Below are 22603 nucleotides of genomic sequence, written 5' to 3'. Positions count from 1 at the left end.
TGGTGCTAGCTTGGGTCATATTCACCCTTCACAAGTGCACTTATCAAGCAAAGAGGGGAAACATCCTCTCGAAAACAAGCTCTTTACAATGTTGTGTACCACATTCTATCCACATTCTATCTTATTCACTATTTATATAGCACCCCTGACGTCCATCTTGACCTCTTGTAACATAGGGGAGCATTTGTATGTAGATGATTCCCAGCTCCCAAACTAAGAATCATTGGTAGCAATGGTTAAACTCTACTGCACAAAGGTAAGTTCTACAATTTCCATCAATTTTGTGCTTAGAACCCAGCATTGAGCTGCCCTATAATGCCCTTAATAACACAAAAATAATCATACAAAAATGAAGCACTCAAAAATCCAATTACATTTTTGAATTGCCATCATATCGATAAAATTCCAAAGTCTGTCGTGCAGAGGCAATTTTCCAGTAGTCTCCTATTCAAATGAGAACAGTCCGATGCGATGATTAAACAAATGTAATCAATTTTTATTCTTCATTGCTTCTTTTTTATGTAAAAATCGACAATGGCAGCCCAGCAATGTGTTTCGTCACAAAAGGGGACTTCATCAGGGTTGTAAAAAACATATATACCACAATTTTATAATAACACCAAACCAAAAAGAAATATTTTGGTCTCCTACTGTGTGTACATTCCATTACAATCATCAACCAATTTTTCATGTAAAGTCCTCTGTATCATCAATTGTACAGGCTCTGTACAATGTGCTGTACCAATCGAGTTCTGCTGACCTCCCTCTGAGTCAAATACAAAAAATGTGGATGTTGCACTGTAAAGCACCATGTATCTTCCCTGTGGAACTCTCTACCTACTCCATCAAGACTCAGTCAAAAGTGACTAAATCAAATTCAGGATATCCATTAAGATGCACGCTGACCTTTTAGAAGCACAGTCCAATTATCTAACTTTATATTATGCTTACCAGTCTGAGGCATAAATGCCCGATATCCCCTTCCCATCTGGCTGGAAATACATTATGTTTAACAAAGGGATGGAATTAGAGTGCATCAAGGTCCAGCATACGTGCTCCAAATAATCTAGTACATTTATGTGGGGCATGCAGTTCCTGAAGAAAAATGAGTGTCTATGTGGGTCAACGACTATTCTGCAGGGTACACAGTGGGCCTGACCATGCATGAATCAAATGCCCTCACAAGCCTGTCATGCTTCATCATAGGTCATGTGCTCCTTGTCAGACCGCTGCTGCAATGCCCAACGGGCACCCTCAAAGAGGGCTCTTTGCCGGAGACCTTCTTGCCGCCGTTTGGTGAAGTGCGGGTGTGGGGGCTTAAGGAGCAGATTGGTGTTGAGTTGTGCAGGTGTGAGGTTAAAAATAGGGTAAGTGGTACTTCTCAGAAAAATCTTTAATGAACAGGTTCTCTTACCTATATTAAAAATGTGTTGTGCTATCTATGGCTTTAGTTATCTTAGATAGCTATAGGTCAACATGTTTCTAGCTTCTGTGTACTCAATGATCTAGTAACTATTCATTGGAAATAATATCAAAGTAATCTGAAATGAAATGAAATTCAATTCAATGACATGTATATAGCGCAATGGCTACCCTGGGGCCTCTCAGTGCTACAGACGAAACAACAAAGGACCGAACAGGTGAGAATCAGATTCAGTTCCTAAAGAGCCATGTTTTTAGAAGCTTTCAGAAGGCCATCAGGTTGGGCTCATTTTGAAAGTGGAGTGGAAGAGCATTCCAGAGAATAGCAGCGTTATAGGAAAAGGACCTTCTGCCACATCTGACTCGCCTTATTCTGGGGGGGGAAGAGAGAAAGGCGACCATTGAACCGAGGTCTCTCCTAGGTTGATAGGAAGTGATCAGGGATTGGATAACAGCTGGGCCATTCTACCAGAAGGCTTTGTGGGCCAAACACAAAACTTTAAACTGAATCCTTTCCCTAATCGGAAACCAATGGAGTGTCTCTAGGACTGTCGGCGAGGGATGTGTAGAAGAAGGCGAGCAGCGCAATTTTGAATAATCTGGAGCTTATTGATGGTGTATTGTGGTGCTCCCAGGTAGAGGACGTTTCCATAGTCCAGGCGGGAAAGGATAAGGACCTGGACCATGAACCTTCCAGCTTGGAAAGCGAGGAGGGGAATGATCTTACGAAGCAAGCCAAAGCAACTCGCCGAGAGTTTGCTGCTTGGTGATTACAGGTGAAGGAACGATCGAGCCAGATGCCAAGACCCTTAATCTGGTCTTTCGGGACTGGGGCAGGCTCAATGCAGTTAGGCCAAAGCAAGGCAGTGTTAAAGGAGTGGGAGTTGCCCAGGAGCATGAGCTCTGTCTTGTCCCCATTGAGTTTAAGGCATGAGAGTTCCATCCATTTGGCAACCTCCTCTAGGCAATAGCCTAGGGTGCTAGATGACCTCTCTGGGTGGTTTAATGCCACCATGAGCTGCGTGTCATCTGCATTGGTGATGATTTTCATGGCTAATGGATGGGCAATTTCAGCCAGGGGTCTCATGTACACATTAAACAGGTTGGGGCTCAGGGAGGAGCCCTGAGGAACGCCACAGCTGAGAGGCAACTGATTGGAAACAACATCTCCTTCAAAGACCTTGAAGAAGCGCTCACTTAGGAAGGACTGGAACCAGGTTAATGCAATGCCAGATACTCCCAGGTTTCTAAGTCTGAGGATCAGAATGTTATGATTGACAGTGTCAAAAGCGGCAGTGAGGTCGAGGAGGATAATCGCTGCAGTAGCCCCTTGATCCATGATCCTCCTTGTCTACTCAGTTGCTGCGAGGAGGGCGGTCTTAGTCCCAAATTGGGGACAAAACCAGTCTGGGAGGGATGGAGTAAATTATTAGATTCCAGAAAATCCACCATGGTAGTATTTATGTGTTTTTCAAATATCTTATTCACCAAGGGAAGGAGAGAAATGGGGTGAGAGTTGGCCAAATCAGCTTGATTAAGAATAGGTTTCTTTAGAAGGGCTTTGACCATAGTGCATTTCCAGGCCAGAGGAACTGTACCAGAAGAGATGGAGGAATTCACGAGGTTGAGGATAGCAGGACAAATAATATCAGTGGCTAATGTGAGAATCTGAGGAGGGGAAGAATCTGTTGGAGAGCAGGATTTAAGTTTAGTCATTATTGGGCTTAACAAAACAGAATCTAGAGGGGGAAATTGCTCTAGTAAAATGTGGGTTCCATGTTGTGATTCTGGCATAGGTGACATAATATGGTGATTCTGTGAAGTCGGAAAGGACAGATAGATGTTTTGAATTTTCTGTAGAAAGAATTCTGCCAAGTTATTGCAGCATGTGAGAGCGCCATCAGACGAAGGCTGTTTCAAAGGCAGTTTGGTGAGGGTCTTAGTGATACAAAAGATTTCTTTGGGGGAGTTTGCGGGTAAATTAATCTTATCTTCCTAAAAAGCACCTTGTGCAGCTTTGATTTTAATTTTGTAGGATCTAATTGCCTCCCTATATTCTAATTTGATGAGGTCGGAATAATCCAGTCTCCATCTCCTTTCAAGCCTTCTGCAAGATTGTTTTGGTTCTCTTAACTTGGGTGAGAACCAAAGAGTGGTATTCTGCCTGCTGATTCTGTTGGTAGATTTCTTGGGAAGTGCAGCATCCAGTGAGCCATGGATCCATAGATTAAAGTTCTCGATGGCCAGGTCCAGATTTGGATCACTGACTGGCCTAGTAGCTTCCAGGACGTGTTTCCACTGAACAGTAGGAAGTCTAGACCAGTTCAATTCCTCCACCGAGATTATATTAGAGGGAAAAGAGGGTCCGGGCATTGCCCAGGTTAAGGAGATCAGAAAGTGATCGGACCAAGGGAGTGGAACAGGAGTTTCTACACTAAGTTCATTACAGTTGCTAAAAACAGGGTCCAGTAGATGACCCTTAGAGTCAGTGGGTTTCAATACTTTCTCATTAAGCTGGAGTGCCAGGAAATTCCCAATCAGCTCATTAGCCATATTGTCTGATGGGTCATCTAGATGGAAATTTAGGTCACGAGCACAGTGAAGTTAGATGGAGCAAAGGCTAAGTTAGCAATAGTAGTGGGAAAAGCATCAAGGAATTGTCTCGGGCACCTGGAGGGCGGTCGATTAGAAAGCCAGAAAAGATACTAGTCGGGGAGACGTCTATAGAAAAGACAAGACTTTCACAGTCCGACAGAGGGTCTGCTATAATGCAGCAGTTACATTATTGTTAAAAAGAATAGCTATACCTCCACCTCCGCCACTCTTGTGGTCTACCCGATGTATCTACTTAGTGATTGGAGTTTTAATGTATGGGTTCATTGATTTTCTCCCAATAACACATACCTTAGTTTCGCTATTAATGTTTGATTTATTTAGCGATGATCCAAATTGGGTAAAAATGTGTCCCTCCTTGAGTTGTGCACAATAGCAGTCCGTTTGCATGAGTTTGGTCAGGACAGGCTCTCTGGACGAATATTCGTTGACCCACATAGACACTCCTTCTTCAGGAACTGCATACCCCACATACATTTATTGTAAATGCATTATATCTCAGGCTTTGTCATCAACATTGCATCGTGGGATCATTAGACAGTAGTTTCACGTTGAAATGACCAATCACTTTCACCCTCTCTAGAGCTCTGCAATGACTAAATGGGATGTTTAGTCATGCTTAATAAAATCTGAAAGTAAAATGAAAATAGATTGTAAAACACAAAGAACATTTTCAAAATTAAAGGTTAACACAATTTGTAGATATGACAGTTGTGACCATGGAAGGTGCAGAAATCCTTGCACTTTGAACCTACGAGTTGGACACAAAGCATGAGGAGCATTGTCAAAGGTTGTGCCAGAGAACTCTTTGTCAGTCAGTAAGAAAACTTTATTTGATTGGTTACAACCATAAAAGTGTACCCTATACATAAAATTGTTATTAACATATAGCCAGAATCATATTAGAAACATGGTATATGTACATATCATAAAATACTAATTTTCCTTCATGTAAGATACAAATGTCTTTCATATTCCTCAGAATCCTTCCAAGGAATTCCAAGCCGTACCATTACCTTTTACATGCACAGCATTATCTTACCCCAAGTGCTCATATAAAATAAAAGTTTTTTACTCTGTACACTTGAGGAACACCCTGACCTTACTCATAAATTTCCCAATAGCACAAGCAATGTCTAGGTTCTTCATTTCAACTAGAAGGCTAACGTCGTGCATCCAATTTCTGATCATATATTTTTTAAATATCGGGCATAAAATCTCTTTCCGAGAATCTAAAAACTTCGTACAATCTTATAAAATATGCACAATATCGCAATGATTACCTAACACACAAGTACAGGTACCATTACTATGCAACATAACATTTTTTATCTCAATATTCCCATAGCAGGGGTTTATCCCCATTCGCACTTTTAGTACCTCCCGTCTTAGGTGGAAGCTCGACAATCTGTCTAGGTAGGGGTACTGTTTATTAGATTCCCAAGCCAGAGTCATATGTGACACCAAAACTTTCCGCAAGAGGTACTCTCTATCATATGTGCGGGAGGTCTCAGCTCCAAGTATTCCTAATTCTTTCTTAGCTATGCTTGGGTGACTCAGTTGCGGACATAATTTTAAACCCAACTCTCCATATGCTTCACTTAGTGCGGCTCTTGTCTGTTTCGCCCAGGTCAGTTCACTAGTAACAATTTCCCTTTTACACCACTGGGACATTTTTAAATGCTCTTCAGACCCTAGGTGCTGCCAAAAGCGAATTAGTGCCATACAGGCAGTTGTCGCCCAAGAGGTAATTCCCAACTCAAGTCTTGCAGCTTGTACCATGGAGGATTTTGGCAGTGAGAATACGTTTTTTAATATATTTCCTTCTTCTTTGTCCCAGCCTTTTTTCTCACTTAGGTAAAGCACTTCTGCCCCGTACAAAAATAGAGGAGGAACCATTGCTAAATAGGCTTTTATAACCGGCCTATCTGAGTTTTCTCCATAAACACTGCTAAATCTTTTTAGTCCCTTCACAGAGGCAGATGCCCTCATTTTAAGTGCCTCCAAATGGGTAGGCCATTTAAGGTTACTCATAAACCAGATTCCTAGGTATCTATATTCATTCACCCTTTCAAGCAAATTTGTGCCTAAACGCCAAGGGAACCGAGGTTTATTCTTACCGAAGCATAACATTTTGGTCTTTTCCATGTTCACTATTAGCTTTTTATTTAGGCAATATTCATTGAACATGTTTAGTTTTCTCTGGCGACCTATCTGCGTCAGGTCCATAATCACTAGATCATCTGCGTATAGTAGACACGAGACATGATTACCACCCACTTTTGGGCTCGCCCCTATAACTTCTCTTAATTTTGCTGGTAGGTCGACCAAAAACAGGGAAAAAAGCAGAGGGGCAAGTACGCACCTCTGCCTCAAACCATTTCCGATCTGTATCCTCCCAGATAGACCACCCTCCTCATCCAGGATTATCTGGGCCCAATTTTCCATGTGTAAGGCTTCTATAATCACCAGTAAGTCTCCATGTAGATTGTATCCTTCCAGGGTTGACCATAGCTGCTCCCTGCTCACAAGATTGAAAGCCGCGCGGAAGTCCACAAAACAGCAGAATAGATTACCCCTCTGTTCTATCGACTTCCGCGCGATGGCCCAGAGAGAGAAACAGTGGTCCACCGTCGAGTGCCAGAGAACTCTGAAAACAGGGGATATTGGCATGGTGCTGGCCAAAGGCCACTGTGTTTGCAATGTGAGAGCCTGACAAGGAGGAAGGCCATGTTCTCCAGGCTCTTCATTTAAAGGTATGCAAAGATTCTAAGTAATTTTTGTTAAGGGAAGTTACGCCTTTCCGTTCGCATCAGTGGAGAAACAATATTATAATTTTTTTAAAACACTTGCTATTACCAATACATTAATACACATAACATCGTATATATTCACTGATGTCGCATTAAGGGCATCATTAGGATGATGTGTAAGGGACCGCCCACCATAAGTGTGGTGGTCCCGTGGGGGTGATTAGGATGCGCCCGCCACACTGACGGGCACATCCTGCATTTTTGACATTGCGGCGGGTGGTGCTTTCAGCATCAACCACCGCAATGCCAAAAATACATGTTGTGCATATGCATGCACAACGCGGCAGGCAGCGCGTGGTGCCTGCCATGTTGTGCATGCACATGCAGAGGGGTACCATAGGTACCACCATGTGCTCCCCACCCCACCAACATCCTGGGGCACGCAACAGGCCCCCAACTTCAAAATCCGCATTCCTTTCAGTGGCGATAACGCCACCACGGAAAGGCTGCCTCCCCACCACTGTTACCTACACAAACCGTGGCTGTAATTATGTGAAATTTCTGAAAAACATAGCACTATAGTTTAATGTAAAATGAGTTGGTGTATCCATTTTTTTATGTGAGTTCACATTTTGAGCTAAAAATAGTGTGAAAAAGACACTTGTCGCAAACAAGAAAAATTCACCTTCTGTTTGGTAAAGTTGTTGCTGAACCTCTTCACTAAATTTTTACATTGAACTGTGGTATAATTACGTGGCTCGCATAATGATGTCATTTTAGGAGTTTTGTGAATCAAGTATAACACAGAAGTTCCAATATGTAGTGAATTGCACCAGCATAACTTACATTTTGCCCGGGTCGAATTTTAAATAGAGATCAAACACTGTAATACATGTCACAGATCTTATATAGGCAAAAATCTCTGATGTAGGAATGCTTCGTTTGGGATTATAATGCTTATTATCAATAGGGGAACTACTTAGTTATAAGATGTTATTTAAAATAAGATTGCAATATTTGTGGCTCGTACTCAAGAGCCAGCTCTCAGTCGCACAGCCTTGAAAGCAAGTCTTTTTCCTCGCAATCAACCACTATTCATCAAGTAGTCCGTGTATAGTCCATGTTTTTATTAATTACTATACCACCGTTATTCCACAGTGTGGAATAATGCTGTCATTTTCGTGAATGGATTAAGAATGGAAGAAGTTTTGGTATAATAATTAATAAAAACATGGACATTGCATTTGGATGGGTTATCTAAAGTGTATATCCCCCTATCCTGACTAGAAGCAAGGGTCCCTATTTGGAGAAAGGTACCTACCTCTGCCAACTAGAGTCCCCCATTTCTAACACAGAGTTTCTCATTAGTTTTGAATTTCAGAGCTTTCTTTGGTTTTACAAAATGTCAAGAATGCGATTTCTGTGAGGGACAGCACTGTCCAGTAAACTCAAAAATGGCCACTGAGGCCCTACAGTGTGAATACTTAGATGATGTTTATCTGGAAAACATTTTTTGTTATGTCTCGAAAAGAAAAATCTGTTCCATGTGTTTAATCTCGAAAATGCATTCGTTTTCATGTCTTGCCAAACAAGAGATAATTAAAACGGAAGAACATGATTGATGCGCTGCATTCTTTCTGGCTGACAGATGATACTCCTGGGCTCTAAATGGATTATGTTATGCCCTCCACATTATTCTTATCATATATGAATGTCTCCTGTGTGCAGACTGACCAGTGCAGGGCTGCAGCACAAGCAGAAAGATCAGAAGTCCTATGTAAAATGTAATTATTCAAAGAAATACGGCGCATTGATTTTGATCTTTCAAATCTGCAGAGCTATAACTGGAATTCAGATAGCATGTGCATCACAAAATGGTTCTTTAATTAGAAACTTTATTGATCCCTTGGAGATCTACAGTTAGACATTTTGAGCCAAGGCCATATGGAAGCATTTTTCATTTTCAATACATTTTCTACGTTTAAATGGGTGGTTTGAAATTGGAACTGAAGGTTTGTAAATGCAAATTAGGACTACAGATTGAGCTAAAAGAATAGCTTGAATGTTTGTTCATGAATTACTGAATGATTGGGTGTGTACTCACATATGACCCACAGTCTACAAAAGCCAATTAAAACACAGCTTCCCACGTACCTATGCACTAATTGTTCAACAGATGTTTAAGAAAGTAGAAGTAACCAGTTGTACTGGCTTTTCTGTTTTTTGGACTTTCGGTTATCATGGGATTCGATAACATGTAGTGGGAAAAGTGGAGTATCTGATTAATAACATTCTAATATTTTTGGAACAGGAAACTGTTACTAACTATGGTGTCCACTGACTGTGACGGAGAACCTATGCACGTGCCATTATGTGCCAAGCTACTGTGGTATGTTCCTTGTCCCTTCCAATGGACCCCTGTGGTGGAGGGTGGAAAATGAAGGCCAACGCATGGTGCCAACTTTTCCCACTCTTTCTGGGTGCCTAATTGGCACAGCACATGCAGAGACAATTTGAATTTTATTGTGTGCATGGACACGCCTAGATGCATATGAGGAAACATGGCACCTACACATTATACACGCATGTCAATATAGGCCTTCTGCATCATGGAAATGCTACTGAAATACAATTGGTAGCATAACCTACCACCTACCCTTTCAGCACATTTTCAATAATTCAGCTCCTACCTTGAAAGTAATTTGTTGGGAGTAAATGTGAAGAACAGCAACATTCTGAAAGCAAATAGGTAGTTGAAACAGATATATTATTAACTGTTATAGCTTAGAATGATGTATGACACTGTATCGAGGTTAGTAATATCTACCTACAATAAGATTGCTTCCACTATATTGACCTAACCATTACAAATGCAGTGATATTTCAATGCAATGGATGTGAGATGTTGTCATGCAATATAATGTATGCAACGTAGAGGGGATATATCACTTAGAGGAACTAGGAACGAAGTTTCAAGTGAGTAACTGAGTAAGAGTACGGGATTAACTGAGTAAGAGTACGGAAAGTAGAGCAGATGTAGGGAGCACTTAAATTTAAGATCTCCTTGTATTTTGTGCTGTAGGACCGGAAGGAAGGGTATGTTTTGTTATGTGTATTTTTAAAATACACTATCACCCGTGATGGTATCCTAGCACTGAGCATGTGTGTGTGCCTCCTGGCCCTGCCTCAGGTAGGTTGGTTTATGGACAAGCCAGGTCTTTGGCTTCTTGTGAAATTCAAGAAGAGAGGAGGAGGCTCTCATGTGGTCATTGATGTGTGATGTAGTCATTCCATGCTTTAGGAGTGATGTACAAGAACGCCCATTATGCTGATCTTGTTCTGTGTATGCATGGCATGTATGCAAGTATGAGTCATGAGGGGAGGAGGTGTCTGGGCAGTTGGTGGAAGGAGAATTGACTGGTCCAGTAAATAAGGCCTGTGTTGTGTCTTTAATGTGTGCATGAAGAGTTTGAAACTAGGACAATCATTTATCAGACACCAGTGGAGATACCTGAGGTGTGATGTGAACTGAGTTCTCTGTGAGAGATTGAAGATGAGCCTAGTTGCTGAGTTCTGGATCATTTGTAGTTTTTTGGTGCTTTGCTTGGAGATCCCAGCATAGAGGGTGTTCCCATATTCCAACTTGTTTGTGGCTAGGATGGTTTTTCTGGATTGGATGCTATTTGCACATCTTACTCAGTATTTTTAGGATGTGGAAGCAGAGAATAAGGGCTGCTGGGTCTCCTCTGTCAAGCTCACCTGGATGTCACCTGTGGTGGTGATAAATGCTGTTTCAGTACTGGGGTGGGCACGATTCTTGACTGCGTGGTGTCTATTTGCTGGTGGATGCTGCTGTGGTTGGTGAGGCATCAGTTGATTAGTTTCTCTAAGGCCTTTGGCAGGTATGGTAAGTGGGAGATGGGTCTGTACTTGGAGAGTGTGGCTGGATCAGAGGGGCTTGATGGTGGCATGTTTTCAGGTGTTCAGGAGTTAGTTGATGGAGGTATTGAGGAAAAGTGTTAGCGCTTTGTTGCTCGGTAGATGTTCTTTGGTGAAGGAGTGGTAGGTGACAGATGCGGCCCCCAAGTGGATGATCTTCATGGTAGTGGTGGTTTCTATGGTGGTGATGGTGGGCCATGACGTCAGGGTTCATTCTTCAGCTGTGATGGGAAGTTGAGTTGCAACATTGACGGGTCCAATTGAGGGTCGAAATTCCCATATGTGGAACTGATTTTGTTACAGAAGAATTCTGAGAGCTTGTCAAAAAGGTCTTGCGAGGGGATGATGCTGCTGGAGGCATAAGGACGTGTGCTGAAATATTTGATGATGGCACAGATTTCCTTTCTGCTGTTTGTGCCGGTGTCAATGTGGTTTGCAAGAGCTGTGTGCTTTTTATTCCTTATCTGGTTGTGGTAGCATCTTAGGGCGGAATTGAAGCTGTCTTTGTCCGGGGTGTCTTGACTTGTCCTCCATTTGCGCTCTAGTTGCAGAGGCAATTTGTCAGACTAGCTGTAGCAATGTCCAGTGCATAGTTGAGTTTACTCATGTTTCTGTGAGAAAAAGCAGATATGGAGCGAGTGCCATAGGCCCCATACTTCTGTACCATGTTTCATAAGAGATCAGGTGGTAAGGAGCTGCATGTGGGTAGGCGTGGGTGGTGGTGCATTTGTTTAAGCATGAACAGGTGGCTGGGTTGTGTGAGTGTAAGTGAGTGGGGTGCTGTGTACTGTTGATGTGGGAGTGGTGGGGGGTAGGTTGTGGGAGAGTGTATGACAACTTGCAGGAGGAGTATGTGAATGCTCCCTCTGTGTTGTGTGGTGTGATTTGGCAGCAGTGTGGTGAGCAGCACCCATGGTTGAGAGCATGCAGGTGTGCAGCATGGTAGTGTTGGGTAGGAGAGGACCAGAGTTCCTAACTCTGAGCTTGGTCCAGGCATGAATGGATGCAGATGTGCTCACAGTTGGTGTGTCTGCCTATTAAGTACGGCTAGGGTGGAGGGAGGAGTACAAATGCTAGTGGGAAATGCTAGAGTATATAGCGTACTCTATACAATATTAAATGCACACCATCCGACTGAGAGAGCGCCAAACAGAAGTACAAATTGTAGGGGTCAATCATATGTACAAGTAGTCCACACCCACATATATAGAGGATTTACTAATTGTGTTCAAATGTAATGTAGGGCTAAGAACTAATGTGCCTGATATTAGAAGTACATGAAGAGCTAATGTTAAGAGTTTTGGAAATCAATAATGCCGTTTAATATAGAAATGTCGTTTGAAGGCTTTCACTAATAAGAGATGTGTTTAATAGATCATCATTATGTTTAGATCTGCTTTTTTACATACATGGTTGTATCCTTTATACATGAGACAATTGCTTTAGGTAGGAGAATGTATTATGCTTTAGAGATGGAGGCCTAAGGAACGAAAAGATTGGTTCATGTTAGGCTGTTGGGCCTATAAACGTGCAGAGGCCCAGTTTATGAAAATTGTGTAGGCCTGATGGAAAATTCCTTGCTTAGCATTTAAATCGTAGAAATATTTTGAAGAAAGCTGTCTTTAGCTAAAGTCAATTGCAACATTAAGAAATTTTGAGCCTATTCACATGTATTCCTTTGCAGGTGCAGAATCAAGTAGATAGTCGAGTAGAAGGGCCCATTGTGTAAGAGTGTTAGGATACTAGACTCAGACGTGGAGGAGTAGCCGAGGAATTTAAGAAAGCAACTTGAAGCGAAGAAAGGCCTGGGAACCAAGGACGTTTTAAAGGACAAGGATGGAGAGGTGCCATAATGGAAAATTTTGGAAACCAACACCTTCGAGAGGGGCGTATCTGAGGGCGTGTCGTCCGTATTGTGGGGTTTTGTATTAGGGACAGCACCCCGAGGGAGGAGGTCAGAGCAGATGAGCAGATGGGCAGAGGGTCGAGAGGGAGCGGTTGATGGCCGGAAAGCTTAGCTATGACTGAGGAGACTCTAGACTAACAGAGAGAAAGTGAGTGAACTACTTCTTTGGAAGTCACCACTGCTGACACCTTTATTGGGTTGGGATATTGTTGAGTAGGGATGTCACTTAGTATAGTGTAGGGACAGATTAACCTAAAATTTTAACTTCAATGCATACTAAAACTCAGGTTATAGCAATTCTTGTTAGCCTGATGATTCTTGAATTGATTCTTGTGTTATTCTTAAGCCGATTGAGACTTTTCCGTAGAATTATGTTTGTATTAGTGCCTGTTTATCTTTTGAATCTTTTGCTGAGGTGTTTATACCTTCAGTTGTTTTTGGCTTTGTAATACATTTTCAATTTCAGTCCTTAGTTGGTGGTTCTTTGGGGGAAACAATGGGAATCAATGAATTTATTGACTAATAGTGGATAGATTGCCTAATTCATTCTATGACAGGTAAAAAGGTCCAGTCGACCTGTAACGGAATTTCCGGAGAATGGTAAGCAAACTCTAGAAGGAAAATCCCGCCCTTACAGTTGGTAGCAGGGTAGGGTGGTTTATCTTCTGGAGTGAGGGTAATCTAGAGTAGGTTGAGATTTCCCCGAGGCCCATAGAGAACCAATGAAGAAAGTCCAGAGAGTCGCGGACGGAGGATGGCGTTCCATGGAAACTGACGGAGAGTGACGGTGCGGCAGAAAGCAGCAGGTCGTAAGAGAGTGAGTATGAAAAGGGTCATGCGTTGTTAGATTGCGGTGTTACGTTTGTATTGTTGTGTTGTATTGTCTTGCGGAGTTGAGTGCCTGTAGTGTGAAAGGAGATCAGGTTGTGAGCGCGTGCAACCGGAGAAAATCTTAGGCTTAAAGTGTTAAAAATAGCAATGTGTATGTACATAAGCGGCGTTCATTTGTGTTCATAGCACCCCTTGTTGTAAGCAGAACGGATATTGCGAAAACACTGAGTGTGTTATTCCTCCAGCATAGATCCATGCACACATGTACATGACAGCCATTTTAGGTACCATGGTCTCCCTGTTCACGATCGCTCATCAGCGCACTTCCCTGACCCTGCAAGCATTCCCCCATGCACCCTGACTGCCCCCTCTCCCACATGCGCGAGTCATGAGCCCACCCTTCCCGCATGACTCTGTCCCTAAGAATCGCACCCCGCGCCTGACCAACACCTCCTGTCCCTCCGTGAATACCCCTCCTTTGATGACCTCTTCCTCCGAGCCTGAATGTTTGCACGGACCGCTGGTCATCCCTTAGCCCGAGGATACGGTTTATTGCCCACTACTTTATGCACTCGTCTCTCTTGGAAGAAGCTACTATTGATCATGGCCACCCCACCCCCTGAGACTCGATCAGGCACACACATTCCAATGGAATCAGCAGGACACTCAGCCGCATGATAGCCCCCTCCTATTTGCATGGAGAATAAGGGCCCTACTGTAGCCACGTGTTGGAATACCTCCATACTATACAATGTGTTGATTGTAATAAAGGATGCCTGTGTGCCATAAACCTGTGTATAAAAGACGAAGCCTCAGAGAAACTTGTTAGAGCACCTCCCGAAGACACCATGCGAGTGTCCCAAAGGACATGCTCTCCTCATGAGTAATAAACTCTGTTCTTGTTTTCCTACTTTCAGTGCCCGTCTCCTTATTTGGTAATTATTCAAGGTGAGAACGAAGAGTCGCCCTGCACCAGCAGCCTGGGCATCGGGTGCGATAGGGGCTGACTTTTTAACAATTGGCGCCCAAAACGCGGGGCCCATCAGCGACATAAGGTCCGGTAAGAGAGGTCCAGACGATGGGGTGAACATCTAAATGATTGGAGTATACCTGCCTTGAGAGGGCCCTCGTCCGGCTGCCGATTGAATGAGCTTCACCGATTCCGAACGGACCTCTCTCAAGTGACCTATTGTCCTGACTGGAATCCCACAGGAATGCTGCGGTAAAAACATGGAGAAAGAGAACGATCGGGCGCTGGAAAAAGGAAGGCGAAGAACTGTCCACATGGTCCGGTCCGGGTAAGGTCGTGACACACGACAAATTGCGAAATTGATTGATTGTTTGAAAATACTAGTATTGCCTATTGATTGCTTCTGGGAGATTCTCTATTTGCAAACAAACACAGAGTCGCCATACTCTGTTTAATCTTTGCAGATAGTGAAGGGTAGGCAACGCAAAACTTTAACACGTCGTGCCTATTTTTTCCTCCCCATTGATTGATTGATTGAATCGAGCATTAAATTGTTCGAAGTTGGTTCTCTTAAGGATCTTCTCTGCCTACAAACGTAGAAGAATAGGAATATTCTCTCTCCCTTTGCCGACAGTGAAGGGTAGGTAACGCAAACCTTTAACACGTCGTACCTATTTCGTTCCTCATTGATTGATTGTATGTCCAAACATTGACTGTTTGGAATTGGTTCTTTTTGGAGGTATTCTCTATTTTTGCAAACAAGCACAGAAGTCACCATACTCTAGTCTTTGCAAGTAGTGAAGGGTAGGTAATGCGGACCTTTGTCCCCCGTTGTAATCTGTCATACCTATCTACTCCCCACTGACTGATACGCCAGTCTCACCCGGACCATTTACTGGAGGTAGGTCACCTGGCCTGACCAGAGAACACCCCTAGTAAAAAGGACATATAGGGGCGTGGCCAAGATGGCGTCGGAGTAGGACGCATCTCTGAGCCTCTCCGACGCCGCACCGAAATTGCTTCGAATAGCGGGGTCCCTGGCGTGCTGCTCGGCACTAGCTGGATGTGAAGGCTGGCGGAGTGCTCCGGTGCCGCCAGAAGGGCGATTTGGAGCCTGCGGCGCCCTGTAGAGCGGATCCGGGCTGCGGCCTGTGAAGCAGCGGCCTCGAGTGCTGGGAGGTCCGACCTCGGCCTAAACGGAGCCTGGCCTTTGTGGACCCGATCAGTGCTGCCGATCCCGGCTGGGTCCTGACTGTAGCGGGACGCACCATTCCTGCAGAGACGCTGACCTCGGTGCGGTGTGGTGAGAGGACACGGCGACGCCGACAGTGAGAGCCCGTGACCTGGCTGGCCGAGTGCCGGCGGAGATAGTCCGGCTGGACGCGCGATTGGCTGACCCACCACCGGGACGCGTCGGAGGTGAGCCGGAGCAACGGAGGGGTGAGCGGAGCCGGAGGAGGGCGTGAGGTGTGCCGCTGCAACGGAAGGCCTGGCCCGGGGGGAGATCAGGAGAGGCGCCCTGGACTGGATGGGCGGAGGCTTGGCTGGTGACACCGGGGGAGCTCTCTCGGTCTCCCTGCAGTCTGCGACCAGGGTAGGCTGCCTATAACAGTTGCTGCTTGATCGAGGGGGCACATTGAATGGTCCCAGCGACCGGGACGCTTTGCTGCCTGGGATAAGCGGACTCGGAGGGCAAGCCGGCGGCGCCATTTTGGAGAGTCCCTGGAGGGCGCTCGGCGCTACACTTTTGGCTGCCTCCTAGCTGGGGGGCGCGCGACGCGGCCTTCTCGCACCGTCACCTGGCTGCTTAATTGGTCCATGGTAGTACCTCTCTGGCCCAGTATTAGCAGGGGGGCCGCCACTGAAGAGCACGGAGACCGGATTGTGGGGTGCCAAGGTACTCGGCCGCCCGAGGGGCGATCTCCTCGTGCGAAGGCACACGGGACTCTCTTACGGAAGGGCCCTGCATAGCGACCTTTGGAGGGCTGGTCCTGAGGGTCCCCAGGCCTGGATTTCAGCGAGGGCGCAAACGAAGGGGTCCCGAGGGCTCTGTGCCGGACGCCAGCATCGGGGTGAGGTTCTTGCCGACTGTTGCCTGCTACCTGAATTGGAGGGAACTCCCGGTGCCCGCGGCACTGGCGGCTCAGCGGGCGCTCTTGGGGGAGTGACGCAGCACGGCTAACGGAGTGTCCCGACCCCGGGGGTCACTGTCCTGAGCCTCGTCCTCCCGGCTGCACCTACCTGGGGCCTGGAGGTGGGAGTGCGGCGGCACTTCGCGGCCATGTCCAATTCACAGCGCAGGGTGGGGAAGACGGTGAAGGAGGGGACCTCCAAGTCATCGCAGCAACCAGCGTCGCCTGGCGCCAGCGGGTCCTCCAGACAATCAGATGATGAGGCACCAGCGACTAAAGCGTTCATGAAAGAGCTTTTCGCGACTATTAAAGAGGACATCTCCGAACTAAGAACACAGTTGGCATCAGACCTCCGGGAGGTGAGGCGGGACGTAGATGGGATTGGCGAAAGGGTGGCGACGCTGGAGGACCATGACCTTAACGTGGCAAATGATGTGCACCAGCTCCAGCAGGACGTCATACGGCTCACGGAGCAGAATCTGGATTTGCAAACCCACGCAGAAGACTTGGAGAACCGCTCCAGGAGAAATAACATTCGCATCAAGGCGGTACCGTGGGATGGTGAATCGGGGGACCTGCGTGGATACGTCCAGGCCTTGTTTCTTCAGATCTTAGAGGATGAAGAGCTGCGGGACATCCAGATGGACAGAGTGCATAGGGTGGGGCTGCCTAGGAGGGGAGGGGGCCCGCCGCCAGATATCCTCGTCTGTGTGCACGACTTTCAGGTCAAGGAGAGGATTCTGAGGAAAGCTAGGACTATCACCTCATTGCAATTTAGGGGCCATTGCCCCCAGCTTTACCAGGACCTGGCAGCGACTACCTTACAGAAACGAAGGGACTTCCGGCCTGTGACCGCCTTCCTCCGGGAGCGCGGGGTATCCTACTCCTGGGGTCATCCTTTCCGGATTATCTTTCGGTGGGAGAACAGGCTGAGGCAGATCAATTCCCTGCGGGTGGCGAAGGATCTCCTGGGCATCGAGGAGGAGGAACCATCTCGGGAGGCTCGCAGCTCACCGTTCCGAAGGAGGCGTCGCTCTTCTTCCTGGCACAGGGTGGGCCCGTCCCCAGAGCGGCAGCGACCGGACCCAGCGACTAGAGAGCAGGAAAGAGGGGCCGCTGTGGCGTCGGTGGCCTCCGCCACCGCGACGGATTCCCAGGAGAGCTCTGGAGCAGCATGACCCCGACATCATGGCATGGCGTCGGAGGGGCTCTTGGCCTGAGGTCCCCGGGGTATAATGGTACTTTTGGAGAAGACACCCCGGACCTTGGACCTGGGGGTCACCGAGTTGACACCCCTGCCCCAATTCCAGTCCGGTAGGGGACTTCCGAACCTTGACCTGCTGGAACTGAAGACCGCGAGGTTCAGGTTCAGTGCCTTGAGTTGCACTTTGTTGTTCTTTGTTCTGGGGGGGGTGGGAGGTGGGTTTGTTAGCGCTCTAACTGTGGATGTCATGGCAGGGCGGTTGGGGTTGGGGATGGGGGTCAGGGGGGTGGTGGCGGCGACAGTGTGTAATGATTGTGTGCTGAAGGTACCTTTGTTGATATTCCCTCCTGTATTTCATATGGGACCCTTCCCTCGAGTCCCTGTGTCTGCCTCTCTTCCTTGGGAGTGGGCTCAGATGCGTGTGCAGGACCGGTGCGGGCACCGTGGCTGTTTAGGGGTGTGCACGGCGTGGAGTCTTTTTTGTCCCTTATGCCTATCAGCGTAGGAACTTGGAATGTGAAGGGCCTTAACTCCCCGCAGAAGCGGCAGAAACTCTGGAAGTACGTGGTGGATCACCACTTGGATGTGGTGGCTCTCCAGGAAACCCATCTAGCTAGGAGGGATGAGTTGAGGCTTCGTCATAGGCAGTTCCCTCTTATCTACAGGGCATCTGCGACCTCGAAGCATAGAGGGGTGGCCCTGCTCTTCCGGGCTTCTCTGCATTTTCAGCCCAAGGGAGTGAGTGTGGATAAGGAGGGCCGATGGCTGCTGGTGAAGGGATTGTTGCATGGCCGCCTGTGTACTTTTGCTGTATTGTACGCCCCTAATGCGGGACAGAATGGCTTTCTGCAGGGTCTGCTGAACAAGATGGGGGATTTTGTGGAGGGTCACTTATTCTTATTGGGTGATTTCAATATGGTATGGGACAGGAGTTTAGATAGTTCTGGGGCCCGCAGGGCAGACACTGGCGTCTTCTCAGACGAAACTACACGGCAATTAGGTGATATGGGAATGATCGACAGCTGGCGCTTTATCCATGCTCAGACCAGGGATTACACCTTCTTTTCCAACGTGCATCAGTCATACTCCCGCATTGACTATATCTTGGTTAGTCAGGCTCTTCGGGGGGACATACAGTTGGCTACTATCTTTCCACTCTCGCTATCGGACCATAGTCTCGTGGTCCTGGGTCTACATTGGGCCCCCGGGGGGGATGGTTGGCGTAAGTGGTACTTCCCGGCAGCTCTGGTGCGCGATGAGGGGTCCTGTAAGGTCTTACGCAAGGCTATTGGTGAATTTTTTCTCCTCAATCCTCCTGCGGACACATCGGTGTATACCACATGGGACGCGTGCAAGGCCTCTTTAAGGGGCACGTGCCTCGCCCTCAACGCGAATCTGAACAAGCTGAAGCGCAAGGAGAGGGAAGCTCTTGAATCGGAACTGGCCTCTTTGGAACAGGCCCACAAGGAGAACCCCTCCAGGGTAACTCTGCGCCCCCTGACGGCGGTACGAGGGAAACTGAGGGCCCATTATAATAACAGGGCGGAGTTTACTCTTCTGCGACTTAGGCGCACCTCCTACTCCCAGGGCAACAAGATCGGGCGCCATCTTGCCCGGCAACTCCGGGACAAACGCGAGAAAGATTATATAGGGGGAATTCGCGACCAGGCGGGCTTTGTACAGCATAGAGATGCGGACAAGGCAACCATATTCGGACGCTTCTATGCAGCGCTCTACTCGAGTGACGCTCTTGATCCGGGAGCACAATCCGAATTCCTGGTAGGTCTGCCTCTACCGAAAGTCTCTAATGAATGGAATGACTTCCTGTCCTCCCCCATCACCCGGGAGGAGGTCTTAGATGCCATTAAAAGCCTGAAGATGCACAAGGCCCCAGGGCCTGACGGCTACACTGCCCTCTTTTACAAAACGTTCGCCTCTGAAGTTTGCGACTACTTAGTCTCCCTCTTCAACGCAATGGCGGTTGATGGTAGGACCGCGGACTCTATGGCCGAAGCATTGATCACTATTATCCCCAAGCCGGGGAAGGACCCTACTTTTTGTGCATCTTACCGCCCGATAGCACTTCTCAATTTGGACGCCAAGCTGTACTCCTCTATTCTGGCGGGTAGACTGCAGGATCTGATGCCTGCCCTCGTCCATCCTGATCAATCTGGGTTTATTAAGGGCAGGCAGACTCATGATAACCTGCGCCGCGTCGTACATCTCATAGAAAAGGCGGAACGATTTTGCATACCCGCGGTGCTAGTGGGGCTCGACGCGGAGAAGGCTTTCGACCGCGTCGACTGGGGGTTTTTGCATCAGACGCTAGTGGCCTTCGGGTTCTCCCCCCTTTTCATACGGATGATTGAGGCCAACTACAGTGGCCCTACCTCTCGTGTGTTGGTCAACGGCCACAGGTCCGCGAGTTTTCGCCATTCCCGGGGGACGCGCCAGGGATGTCCCCTTTCGCCCCTACTTTTTGCCCTTAGTATAGAGCCGTTAGCATTGGCGGTGCGGGAGGACGAGAGGATTCTAGGACTTCCCTTTACAGGCGAGCAGCATAAGATCTCGCTCTTTGCTGACGACGTCCTGTTGTCCATCAGGGACCCAGAGCTGTCACTACCGCATGTCCACTCGGTACTCTCTGCCTACGAGGAAGTAGCGGGCTTCAAGGTTAATTTCGATAAATCTTACATCTTAAATCTGACCTTGTCGGCGGGGGAGGTGCAACGGACCCGGCTGCTTACTCCACTCGCTTGGGCGACGGAGTCCTTGCTCTACCTGGGCGTACGTCTGACTTCCACCGTGAATGCCCTGTTCCACGCTAACTTCCCGCCGATGTTGTCTTCCGTTCGGACTGAGCTGGACCGTTGGAAGCCTAAATTTATCTCATGGCTGGGTAGGATACACGCCCTTAAAATGGTGCTCCTTCCCAAATTGTTGTACTTGTTTCAGGCTTTGCCTATTCCGATAGGGCTAGACTACTTTCGTCGATTGAAGACCGTGATGCTGAGATATGTCTGGCAGGGTGGTCGAGCACGGCTTCCATTTTCGGTCCTGCGGCGCCCACGCTTGGAGGGGGGGGTTGGCTTTCCGGACATGCATTTGTACTACAAGGCCGCTCAACTGAGGATCATCGTGGAGTGGTCCCAACAACTGTCGGAAAAGCATTGGCTCCACATGGATCGGAGCGTTGTGGGCCGCTCCATCTGGGATCTGGCCTGGAAGCCTAAAGCAGACCGGCCCAAAAATGCTTACATTAGCACTCCCACGAGCACAGTGTTGAAGGTCTGGGACACGGTGAGCGGCGATGACCGTTGGACCACATTCCCGTCCCCATTCACCCCGATTCATTTCAACCCGGCCTTTCCCCCGGCTCTGACGGACGGTCCCTTTGAAGCATGGAGGGAGGGTGGCTGTAGAGCCCTCACCCACTTGTTCCATGGCGTCGAGCCCCTCACTTTCCACAACTGTATGCGGGACTATGGCGTTCTTCCAAGGGAACGCTTCAGACATCTCCAGCTCCTGCACTGGGCGACGTCGCCTGCTGTAGTGGACGCTGCTACCAGACCCTTGTCGAAATTTGAGTCCTTCCTTCTTCGTACCTCCACCATGAGGGGAACGATTTCTTTCCTGTACAAATTATTGCTGGACTCTGCCGTGACACCACGGCCGAGATATCAAGACCATTGGGAACTTACATTGGGGAGGGACATTTCTACTAGTGAGTGGCAGGGCCTATGGAGGGATGTGACGGCGCACAATCACTCTACTGACCTTAGAGAGGCACATATGAAACTCATCTTTGACTGGTACCTTTATCCCTCTAAATTGCATCGCATATTTCCCACTACTTCAGATAGGTGTTGGCGGGGCTGTGGGATGTTGGGAGACTTTAGCCATATATGGTGGGAATGCCCCACCATCAAACCATTCTGGGCTGAGATCCTATCCCACATAAAAGACATTTTGGGTTATCCGATCCCGGACTCCATGGCTTTTGTCTTACTGGGGCTTAGGGACCCACTGCTCGAACACCAGACTAGGGCGGATAAGCGTGTTATGTGGTTGTGTCTGGGTGCGGCTAAGATGACTCTAGCAGCTGCGTGGAAGTCCCCAAATGCCCCCGCTATTTCCTTGTGGCATGCCCGATTGTGGCGTCTGTTGAGCATGGAACGCCTCTCTGACATCTTTCTGGGGAATTTTAAGAACTTTGTGTACAACTGGGGCCCGCTTGTGCGATTTCTGTCCCGAGGCCTGCCTTCGGCTGTGTGTCCTTCAACGCTGCGGTCCCTTCATCTCTTTCAAATATGATTGCAAGAATGTCTGTATTGCGGTGGGTGCTTGCTGGTCGCTGCCACTGGGGGGAGGGTGATGTTGGGGAGGGACGAGGGTGGGGGGATTGTTGGGGACATTGTCTTGAGTTTCTTCTTTAGCTGCGACTGGCTCTGACTGGGGAGGGCTACTGGGCCTTGGAAGGAGTTTGGGCTGTTCTTACTGTCTGCGGGTACTGAGTCCACTGTAGCGATGTCTATCCTGGGCTAGGAACTGACCTGAGTGGACTCTTCCCCGTTGCTTTGTTGGACTATTGCCAGCTTCTTGTGGACTTTGGAGCTTTGATGCCCTTCTTCTTCGAATGATTCCCTCCCTATTTTTGCTTCCCCTGTGTGGGTTTTGTGGCGGTATGTCGCCTGTCTTTCTCTCTTTCTTCCTGATTCCTCTCTTACTGTTTCCCTACCCCTCTTGTTTCCTCTGATATACTGCAAAATAAAAAAAAATTAAAAAAAGGACATATACAATAATAACGAAGTGATCACTGTAACCTGTTAACAG

This window comes from Lissotriton helveticus, chromosome 11 (assembly GCF_964261635.1).
Source record: "Lissotriton helveticus chromosome 11, aLisHel1.1, whole genome shotgun sequence".
Classification (NCBI taxonomy): domain Eukaryota; kingdom Metazoa; phylum Chordata; class Amphibia; order Caudata; family Salamandridae; genus Lissotriton; species Lissotriton helveticus.
This window is presented reverse-complemented; position numbering follows the sequence as displayed.